The following is an 11,202-nucleotide window of genomic DNA, read 5'->3' on the forward strand; positions in this document are numbered from 1 at the left end:
GTGGGGTTTCTGATACGCTTTTCGCTCAAATTGATATACACCCTTCACCACATGTTAAGCAGAGGTACTGTAAGGCCCCGAAAATAGGTTTAGTAGTTTCAGGTAAGTTTACCAGCTTCCGAGTGAGAATTAGGAATTAATCGGGTTAATTAGTGATTTATAGTATTAATTAGTTAGCTTAATTTCATCTGAAATTCGTTAAATAATATTTCGAAAAATAAAAATATTTTTCGGAAAATTAATTTTATAGATTTAAATAATTTTTGGGTAAAAATAAATAGTTTGGGTTAAATTGAAATTTAAAAATAATTTAAAATAAGGGTTTAATTGAGAGAATTTAAAATATTAACTAAATATGACCATTTTGCAAAACAAGGGAAATATAAGAGTGGTTTTATAGCAAATTATCCTTATTTTCGGGATTTTGGAGGGAAATGAATATTTTGTAAAACAAGGGAAATGTGGGAGTAGCCTGATGGCAATTTCCCCAATTTTTGAAAATCAGGTGGGGATTTTCAGTTTTAAAAACTTTGCAACTATCTCACTTTTCACTCATTTTTCACCGGAATTAAAAGTTTTTTCTCTCGTTTTTTTTGCTTGTTTTCATAAACCAAATATCAGAGAATAGATCTAAACCTTTTCTCTCCCAAAATTCTCTCTAAAATCTCTCGAAATAATTTTCAATGTTGGGCAAAAAGTCATCCGAATTTCTTCAAGCATTTTGATTCAAACTTCCAAATCAATGATTTGAGTTCAATTGAAGGTAACTCTCATCTCTAAACTTGTTTTTAAGTTGATTTCAATAATTATTTGTTAATTAAAGGGATTATAATGGATTTTAAACTTTAATTTCTTCTTTCTTGAACTTGAGGATCAACAATGGTGGATCTTTAATTTTGAGTTGGAATCCAAATATTAATGGATGTCTAAGCTCAAAATAGATTTAATAACAGGTTTTTAAATCTTAAACCAAAAGATCAAACACGTTTTATGGATCAATTTTAAGAAATTCAAATTTGATCAAGAACATGGATGATTTCTCTGAAAAATTATGAAACAGATTAAATGATGAAATTAATACTTAGAATACATGTTATTGGACTAGGAATAAAGATTAAAAGTGGTTTGAGGTGCTAAAAAGGGAGTTTAGTTGAGGAATTCCATATTTCAGCTTAGTTTTGCAACATCGGTAAGGTAGTTTAGAGCAATGGTTTAGATTCGTATATTTTGTCAAATTTCATGTTTCTTGTCGCTATTGTTAGTTTGTAATGCATATTTTGTCTCTATTAAAGCTCTACATCAAGAGGAGGAACGTGCAAATCAAAATTGAAGCTCAAACTTGCTTGTTTGAACACTTTTTCTTGCTTAAAAAACTAAGTGTGGGGGTGAGTGATATTAAGGGCAATTTGGTAAATTAGTCTGATTATATGTTAAATTAAAGGTTTAATTGGTGTTATTAATGACTTAATTGCATATTGGACGGTTGGATTTGCAAAAATAAGTTTTATTTTATAAAAGAGCAAAATGACAATTGGTTTGGTAAGTTGTGTATTATGCTTTTAGCATGATTAAATTATATGGAAGAAATTGATATTTGGAGCATGAATTGCTGATTTATTTAACATTTGATAAAGGTGTTCTAATTGGTATATGAATATTAGGAAAATGATATTTGCTATGCTTAATTTTATTGATGTTAAAATTGCTTAGCAACATACTTTTACTGGCATTTTAACACCCTAAATTAAGTGATTAAACAGCAGATTTATGCCTTGTATGTATGATTATATTGGCAACATTGCATGGTGGATCCATTAGATATAGTTGGCATGCCATAGGATTTGTGAGTACTCACCATTATTTGTGATATTATGAGCATATGACTCTTGGTGGACTGATTTGTTTGGAGTAGATAAGGGAGTATTGAGCTTGAGTCTCCACTCATCGGGTTATTTGAGGTGCTATAAGGGAGGGTGTGGCTTCAGCCCACTCAATTTAGAGGACTGTATTTGATTTGTGGGAGTTCAGAGATCCGTTTATCTAATGTATGATCACACGTTTACTTATTGCCATGGATGTATTATGCCAATATAATTGATTAATGTGACAATATAATTGAATGATTATGTGTTAAAAGATGATTTTTCATTCCATGGAAAAATTGATTCTTAATTCTTGAAATAGAATGTGATGTTATGGTGAAATGGTTACATGTTGTGACTGAAAATTTAATGTTTAAATTGCTTTGATTTATATATGATTGGGTGCAAATTACTTGAGTTTTTAGTATCATTCACTGAGATTTTTAAGCTCACACCCTGATATTTCGTGCAGAAAATTTCTAAGTGTAAAGAGTCGAGAAGCGAGTGCAAGGGCGATCTAAGAATAAGGCTTGGTAGTGGTTTAAGAAATTTATTTTAAAGACCATATGGGGGCATTGTGATGCTTTTGGCACTAGTGATATTTTACTTGTAATGGACATTGGACATTAAATTTTAGACTTTAATTTTGGTAATTTTATAATTGCTTTAATACATAATTTTATGTCTAATTGATGTTTGATTTATGGGATGTTAATGAGTGTTCGTACGGTGGTTGATAACACGGTGTATGAAGCATGTATTTTATAGTAATAATGTTTAATTGAAGCTTACCATGGAGTGTATTGCGTGCGACTAAGGTATGTACCTTATGTAAATTAATTGGTGTTTTCTAAATGTGTAATTGGGTGTTAAATTTTGATTAATTTTTACATATTTGTTGTAAACAAATTAAATTAGAGATGTGTGGATGTTTATGGTAATTAATTGTAGCTATTTCAAGTTTAATTGGTAAGAAAATATGAAAAATTGGGTAATTAAAATGAATTTTTTGAAAAAATAGGTGCAGTGGTTTACACACAGGCGTGTGTCTTTTCATACGGGCATGTGGGTTTTTGGGGGTTTGATTTTTTATTTTTGTAATCTAGTATTCTAATTTGCTTAATTTATAATTTAGTCTTAAAACTTGATTAGATTAATTGAAGCCTTTACTGATAGGAAAACTTGGTAATATTTTAGGATTAGACTTGTAACTATTAATATTTGGTAGAAAAACTCTTAATTTTTAATTTGGAAAATGTACTAAAATTTTGTAAAAGTTACAATTTAGTCCTTAATAATAAAACTTGAATTAAACATAGTAAATGAACTCGAATTAAGCTAAAATTTTTAAGGCTTGCATAATTTGACTAAAAGAAGGTCGATAAATATTTAGAAATAAAATCAGGATATTTTAATCTTAGGAGGTAAAATGACCAAAATACCCTTAGGTTTAAGTACTTAAAAAAACTTTAAAAATGGTTCACAAATTGCTTCCGCATTAATAAATGATAGTTAATTAGTCATAAATGTGGTGTTAATTAGTCATAAATGTGCGTTGGGTGGTTGTTAGCTAGAGAGCCACTTCGGTGGTTAATGTAACGCTTCGAATTCGGTTCGATCCATCCCAATTGGGTTTGAGGTGTCACAGGTACAACTATATTAGGCTGATTATGCCTTCATTCTCGGACACACGAATCATCAGGGTTTAAAATTCTTTAAGTGGACGTGACTTTAACCCTAAATACAAAACTGTTTGGATTTGAATTTTTTGAGGAGGAGTTATTGTTGAGAAAGATAATCGTGTTTCAGAGGAAAATTTCTTCAAACTTCCAAATTATCTTTGTAGTTATTCTGGATTTAGTTGGGTATGATGGTTAGGTCAAAAAAAGGTTGTCGTAGTAGTCAGGGTAACCATGGTGGTTCAGGAACTGAACCTCCACAGGGCTATGAAGTAAATGCTCTCTTAGAGGCAAAAGCGTGCACTTGGACCACTATATTAAGAAATGAGTAGTCATTTGGCTACTTAAGGGATTAAACTACCCAACTTCGCCTATGACTTCTCCATTGTTGAAGGGTCGAGGTGATTGAGTGACACCATCGATGGAAGTTTTCTACTTCCCTTACATATACTAGAAGCAGGTTTTTATCTTCCACTCTACCCCTTCATTTGCCATCTTCTTGAAGAGTATGGAATAGGTCTAGGGCAGTTATCTGGCTTCTCGTGGTATATCACAGTGACTTATTTCATTGAATGTGGTCGACGAGAAAAGGCTCCGTTGATTTTTATTTTTCAGAATTTATACCAACTCAAGGCCTGTAATTGTGGAGGTTCTCTGGTATGTTCTATTTTACCCATCGCAAAGGATTGGAATCGATTGTTTCCAATTATTCTTCGAACCTTTGATTGAATCTTTGTAAATATATACGGGTAAAAAATAAATTTGGAGCTAGTTTTGATTTTCCTATTGAGTGGTCCATACCCAATAAGAGTGTGTGTCTACGAGGATAAGAAATTATACTGGAAGCGGGGTGGACTCAATTTTATAGGCTTCGTTGAGGTCGTGTATTGAAGCTGAAGGAGGTGTTAACTGTGAGAAATGTGTTTTGCCACTGCCTCCTAGATCTAGTCCCTAATGGATGGTGACTAATTAATAATAACAATGGTGCGGACATTGTGTCAGTTTTGCCTGCACAATTCACTTGGCCACATGGAGCTATTGATTAGTTAGGACTTATTCTTTTAGGGAAGAATGAGGAACTTAACAATTATTTTTATACCTTTTGTAAATTAAAGCCTTGTCTGTGGTCCTGTAAACCTACAGGGAATCAAGAAGGTAGTGTAAACACCTTTGTGATTTCTGTTAGTGCTGATAATAGACTTGTTGGTGATGTAGACACAACTCGTGTTGCTAAAGAGATTTTAGGCGAATCAATAAGTTTATCTAGGGAACTTGACTAGTACATGGAAGCTTGATCTTTTATGCAAAATGTGCGAGGGGGTCCCCCTAGTGTTTCTACTGGGGAAGAAAGTGCAAGTAGCTGAAAGAAACAAAAGACTACTGCTGGAGCTGCCAATGTTATATTAAGCAGCGAACACGAGGGTAACCCTATAAGGGAACTTTTTCAAAAGCAGGGAATAAATCACGCTACATCATCTGGTAGTGTGGTAACCATTGTTGCAGTTCCTCCTATGAATCATTCTCCTCTTACATCCCCACATTCACCGAAACCATCAACCTAGGATACTTTTGGTGTAATTGTTTAGCATGGTCCTCTTGGGGGTTCACTGAAGTTTATGTCTACTAGTGGTAAGACACAAACATTATTTCCATTGTGTAAGGACTTGAGTATACCTCAAGAAGCTAAAAAGTATGTTTTTCCTTCTACATCATCTAGTTGCGTGAAGAAATCATCATTGAAGGAACTTATATTATCCTTTTAAGTGGCTTTGGCTGAAGCTGGTATAGTCAGTGGAAGGCTCACTGAAAGTATTAATGAGGAGGAGATAAAAAAAGATGGAGTCTAAGAATGCCTATCAATCCACCATGGGGGCTTTGGAAAGGGCTTGCGAGTTGCAAAGGCAATTAGATGAAGAAAATATGAGATCGGTATATTAGAATAATATGCTAAAGGATTGCATCACTGTTTTTGAAAAAGAAATCAAAAAATTACATTGAGATATTGGAGGTATGTGAGCTGATAAAATTATTTTGAAAGAGACCCTGAAAGCCATAGGTGAGCAGCATAAACTTTTTGTGGCTAATCTAGAGAAGAACCATTAAGAGGCATTGGAAATATATAATGCTGACACAATGCAAAGCTTTCAAGATTACCTGCCAGATTTAAAGTCAAATTTTCTACTGCATGCCCAAGTGGTTGGCAGTCCCTTTAATGCTCCCAGGGTAAATTTTAATGCTCTTGGTCACCTCACGAGTGCTCAATTGAATTTTGATATTCACTTCCCTTCTGTAGTTTCTTGGGAGGAGTTTGTTGGAGAGTGGAAAAATTGCAACAAGCTTTCTTTTGCTGATATTCCTACTGAAACAAACATAGCTCCTATCACTGGATGTGAAGGAAATGCTATCGAAGAAGAATAAGAAGAAGAAGAAGAAGAAGAAGAAGAAGAAGGAAAATAAGAAAGAGAAGGAAAAGAAAAAGGAGGAGAAGAAGAAAAAAGAAAATGAGAAGAAGAAGGAAAAGGAGAAGAAGAAGGAAAAGGAGAAGGAGAAGAAAAAAGAGGAGGATGAGGAGGAGAAAAAGTAGTAGTAGTAGTAGAAGAAGAAGAAGAAGAAGAGAATAGCTCACTGACCCTAATGATACTAGTGTCAACTCATGATTTCCTTTTATTTAATATACTTGCTATCTTTTGAAATGGAAAAACTATCTTTGCTTAGTGTTGAAACCTTGTAGTGTTTGATTGTGATTTTGTTCGAGCAAATTGCATAACTAAGTTGTTATCGTAAATAAATTAAATAATTTTAATTTTAATGGTGATTAGGAACCATTAAATTATTCAAATCAACTGTGATTTGAAATCATTGTACCTAAGTTGTGATCGTGAATCAATTAACCCAGGAAAAATTATTCAGGATCGTGAATCAATGAACTTAGGCTGTGATCGTAAATCAGTGACTTGTTAGGAGTAGTGATAATAAATCAAGTAACTTAAAGGAGATTGTTCATGATTGTGAACCAATGAACTTAGGTTGTGATTGTAAATCAACGAGCCTTAATAATATCAGTTGTGGTTGTAAATTAGCGAGCTATTTGGGGTAGCGATAATAAATAAACTAACACAGAGAATATTGTTCATGATTGTAAATCAATGAATGTAGGTTGTGATCGTACATCAGGGAGTTAGTTGTGACTCGTAAATCAGTGAGTTGTTTAGAGGAGTAGTAGTAAATCAACTAACTCAGAGAAGATTATTCATGATTGTAAATCAATAAACTTAGGCTTTGATCGTAAATCAATGAGCCTTAATAATATCAGCTGTGACCATAAATCAGCGAGCTATTTGGAGTAGTGATAGTAAATTAGCTAACTCAGAGAAGATTTTTTATGATCATAAATCAATAAACTTAGGTTGTGATCGTAAATCAGCGAGCCTTAACAATATCAGTTGTGCTCATAAATTAACTGTCACACCGTAAAATTGGGCCTAGGATTTTTAGGGGTATTTTAGGGATTTTAGCTCTACTATGCTCGAGAATTGTATAACATGGTTAACCAAAAATGTTTTCATTTATGGCTTTTTTAAAATCAAATCAATTTTTGAAAATAACATCGAAAATACTTTCAATTTTTAAATAGGGATTGATTTGTAAAAGGGTCTAAATTATGAGTGTTTATGAGACATTTAAACCAAATTTAAAAAATACAACCTAATATCATCCCCCACCTATAGGTTTCACGCTACTTTCTTCCCCTTTTATTGTTGTTGTCCCTTACTCTCCCAAGCCTCTCCCATTCGATTTTATTTTACAAACCTTAATCCTTTTGATTTCTATCATCACCTAAGCCATAAATCTCCATAGAATTTCAAGAAAAACATTTAAAAACACCATTGATTGTGTTATCTCTCAAGTTTTGGGTTTTTCAGATTTTTGACTAAACCTCCGTTTTTCTTCCCTCAAAGATAACCATTCGTCTTACTATTAGTTGTAAATGTTATATGGTTTGTTAAACTGAGTTTTTAGCCATTAAATCGCATGTTTCAAATAAAAGCCAAAAATTGGGTCATTAATGGTGTATTTCAAGATTTTGAGTAAAAACAGGGTTTCAAAGTGTTTTTCAATTAGTTTTGACATGATTACAAGGTTTCTAAACTGAGTTTAAAGTTTCATTAATGATTTCAATATTTTAATAAATTTTCATGAAAATTCCCATAACATGTTAAAAAATTTTGATACCATGAATTGGGTATGTTTGTGTAGTTTAAGGGTTGAAAATCAATCGTATGTGAATAATTAGATGAATGTAATTAGTTTTAGGGAAAAATATTAAGTTTAGATCGAGATAATTGAACTTCAAGTTTGCTATGTCGAAGGATTCGATTTCAAGATAATCTATTTTAGGCTTGTGTTTTTGCTTATTTTAAGAGGGTCTTTGGTTTTATGTTGATTGTGCTTTTTGTGTGATTTATTTGGTTGAAGCTTCAGATTCGTTAAGACCTCCTACAAGTTAGGGAAATGCTAGTTTGAGCTTTCAATGTCTCGATGAAAGCGTAATTGGTCAGTGTTTGGAATTGATGCTCGTAGACACGATTCATTGTATAAATTTGGGAGTTTAGAAGTAGTGTAAACCCCTATTCTAAATTTTGAGTGTAAGCTTTTTCATACCTATGTTTAGATTGTGAAATATGTACTTATTTGATGTGAAAATGAGAACTAAAATTTGATGCCATGACATGTGTTATATGCTTGTAATGTTTATTATGAAAGTGGAAATGTAGACATGCTATGCATGTCAAGTGACAGAATTAATGTTGTGACTATAATATGAGGTTGCAGTGAAAAACTACAGAAAATGGTAAGTAAAATGTGTGTTTAATGATGGATATTTTGGCCTTGTGATTTTTGAGACCGTTGGATATAGTTGGCATGCCATAGGATTGTGAGTACTCACCTATATGTGTTGTGTTTTTGGGGCATTAAGGCCCAGGAAAATTTTGGAGAGATAAGGGAATGTGAGCTAAGCTCCATTCATCAGGATATGTTTGGTGTGTTAGAGAGTGCAAGCTATATGCTACACTTTTTGGGATATGTTCGACTCTATGAGTCATTTGCTGTGATGGAGATCTGTGTATTCGATGTGTAGTGATAGAGCCCACTTTTACGTTTCATAGCTCAAGTGCCAAATTATCATAAAATGTGAATATGTTTAATGTGATATATGTTTAATTGAGTGTGGGATAACTAAGTAAATGAATAAATGAATGTCGCATGAACAAGTAGTATGATACTAAAGTTTGAGATGTTGTAATTGTGCTAAATGATTGTTTTGATAATGCATGTTAACATGTTTGCATAGTAGTTGTTCTGATCATTCATTGAGCTTGTAAAGCTTACTCACTCTTTTTTAAACCATTGCTGATTAGTTGTGTTTCGGTTTGAGCGGTGTGGTTCCAAGGTAGTGATCTAAGCATGACATTTGAATTATTACGTAGGTGTTTATTTGTTCGTTTATATTATGGGGTAAATAAAGGCAACGTGGTAGAGTATTTTCATAAATGTTTCCATGATGTTTGGATATTTTCATAACTTAATTGTCCTTAGGTTTTATGGATATTGTTCTTGTTATATCATTTGCTTGCTCGGACATTTCTACGATGCTTTGAGCTATTAATATAGATGTTTTGATGTTCTTTTGATAATGTAATAGTTGAATGTTGAATTGGTATAAGTTGGAATGATCTAAATGCTTAAATATGTTGTATTTTTACTGTTTGGAGCAAGGGTATCGATATTCATGTTTGAAAATTGATACATCTATATTTTTTGAAAGTGCAAGAAGTTAGTAACGTAATTTGGTATCGATACCATATCACAAGTATTAGTACTCGGGGTAAAATAATCGGTACTTTATGAAAGGTATGAATAATTTTTAGGGTTTTAATTTTTAAGCAACAAATAGAATGCTTCTTTGGTATCGATTTTCCAAATAGTATTGATACCTTTGATATAGTATCGATACCTATGTGATTTGTTTCAAAATTTTACTGTGGTTCTAATGCATGTTTAATTCGTGTTATAAGATCATTTGATATATGATTGCATGTTTAAATGATGAATAGAATATGTATGACCCAAAACTCGCACAAATGCTAAAATAGAGGATGCTTTGCTTAATAATGTGACAATTTATAATGTGTATAATGTATGATGGTGGTGTAACATCTTGATATTCAGGCTCGACTACCGGGCCAGGTATAGGGTGTTACATTTGGTGGCAGCAAAGCCTAGGTTCATTAACACTCAAACCTAGGTGATTGTTTTGTGAATTGGGGTTGCGAAACCCAAGTGTTTAAGTTACTCTAATTGTTTAAATTGCTTTAAAATTTCTTTGATTGTATTGCATATGGGGTAGGAATGGGAACACATTACTTTAATCCTAAAGTTTTCTTTTAGGAATGTAACTTGGATCATTTCCCCACCACTCATACCCTTGCTTATTTTTTTGTGTGGTAGATTGTTAGATATGCCTCGTAGACGCGTGAATGTGAATGCTAATGCTCAAGAGGATGGTACATCTTCTGTACCTCCTACTCCGTTGCGTAGGGTGTTGGCCCTCTGATGGAAGCTACGATAGGAACATTTTAGAGGATTTATGGTGCTAACCCTACTCTTGCACCTGCTAATCGAGGGTTACCGCTTGAACGTCTGCAGACGTTGGGTTGTAAAGAGTTTTCTAGAGTAAAAGAGACCAATTCAATCGTGGCCTAGTATTGGTTAGAAGGAGTTGAAAGTATCCTCGAGCAGATGTCCTATTCTGACGAGGAGAAGTTGGGTTCTACTGTATCCCTACTCGATGGTGAAACTTATCACTAGTAGAATATGGTTAAGAGAGGTACTACTACTGATCGTTTAACTTAGGGTTATTTTCTTAAGGTTTTTAAGAGGAATTTTATGGGTGAGCAGTATATAGAGGCTTGTAAACGTGAGTTCCTTGATTTGATTCAAGGTGATTTGTTAGTGGCTAACTGTGAGGAAGAGTTTGTGTGGCTTAGTCACTACGCTCCTAAGGTGGTTCTTTCTGAGGGGGACCGTTGTAAGAGGTTCTGTTTTGGGCTTAATCATGAGATTCATGTTTATTTGGTAGCTCAGAACACAGAGATGTTTGATGAGTTGGTTGAGAAAGCCAAAGCAGTTGTGAAAAATTTAACTAAACTGCCTCGTTCTGTGGTTACTGAATCTGGTAAGAGGATTTCCAATGCTTTATCTGGTCGACCGTATAAGAGAGGGCGTGATAGTCATAGTTCTGGTAGGGGTGCAAGATGTGGGTCTTGACCGAGTTAGTCTCGGTAGTAGAGTAGTGTTGTGGTCAGTATTGATAGATCCACTGGTGGTTCTGGTTGGCCATTTTTTGCACACTGTGAGTATAGGCATCCTGGTGAGTACTGCTAGTTAACAGGTGGCTGTGTTAAGTGTGGTTTGAAGGAACATTTTCTGAGGGATTGCCCAAATAGAGTGAAAATTTCACAAGCTCAAAGTTCGGCACCTACTTCTGCGCCAGCTAGAGGCCGTATTCGTGGTAAAGGTAGAGACCGATTAGGCAGCGAATTATTGCTCATATTGTTGCTACACAGGTTAAGCTTATAGATCTAGCCCAGGTTTATGCT

The sequence above is a fragment of the Gossypium hirsutum genome, chromosome D09 (assembly GCF_007990345.1).
Source record: "Gossypium hirsutum isolate 1008001.06 chromosome D09, Gossypium_hirsutum_v2.1, whole genome shotgun sequence".
NCBI lineage: Eukaryota > Viridiplantae > Streptophyta > Magnoliopsida > Malvales > Malvaceae > Gossypium > Gossypium hirsutum.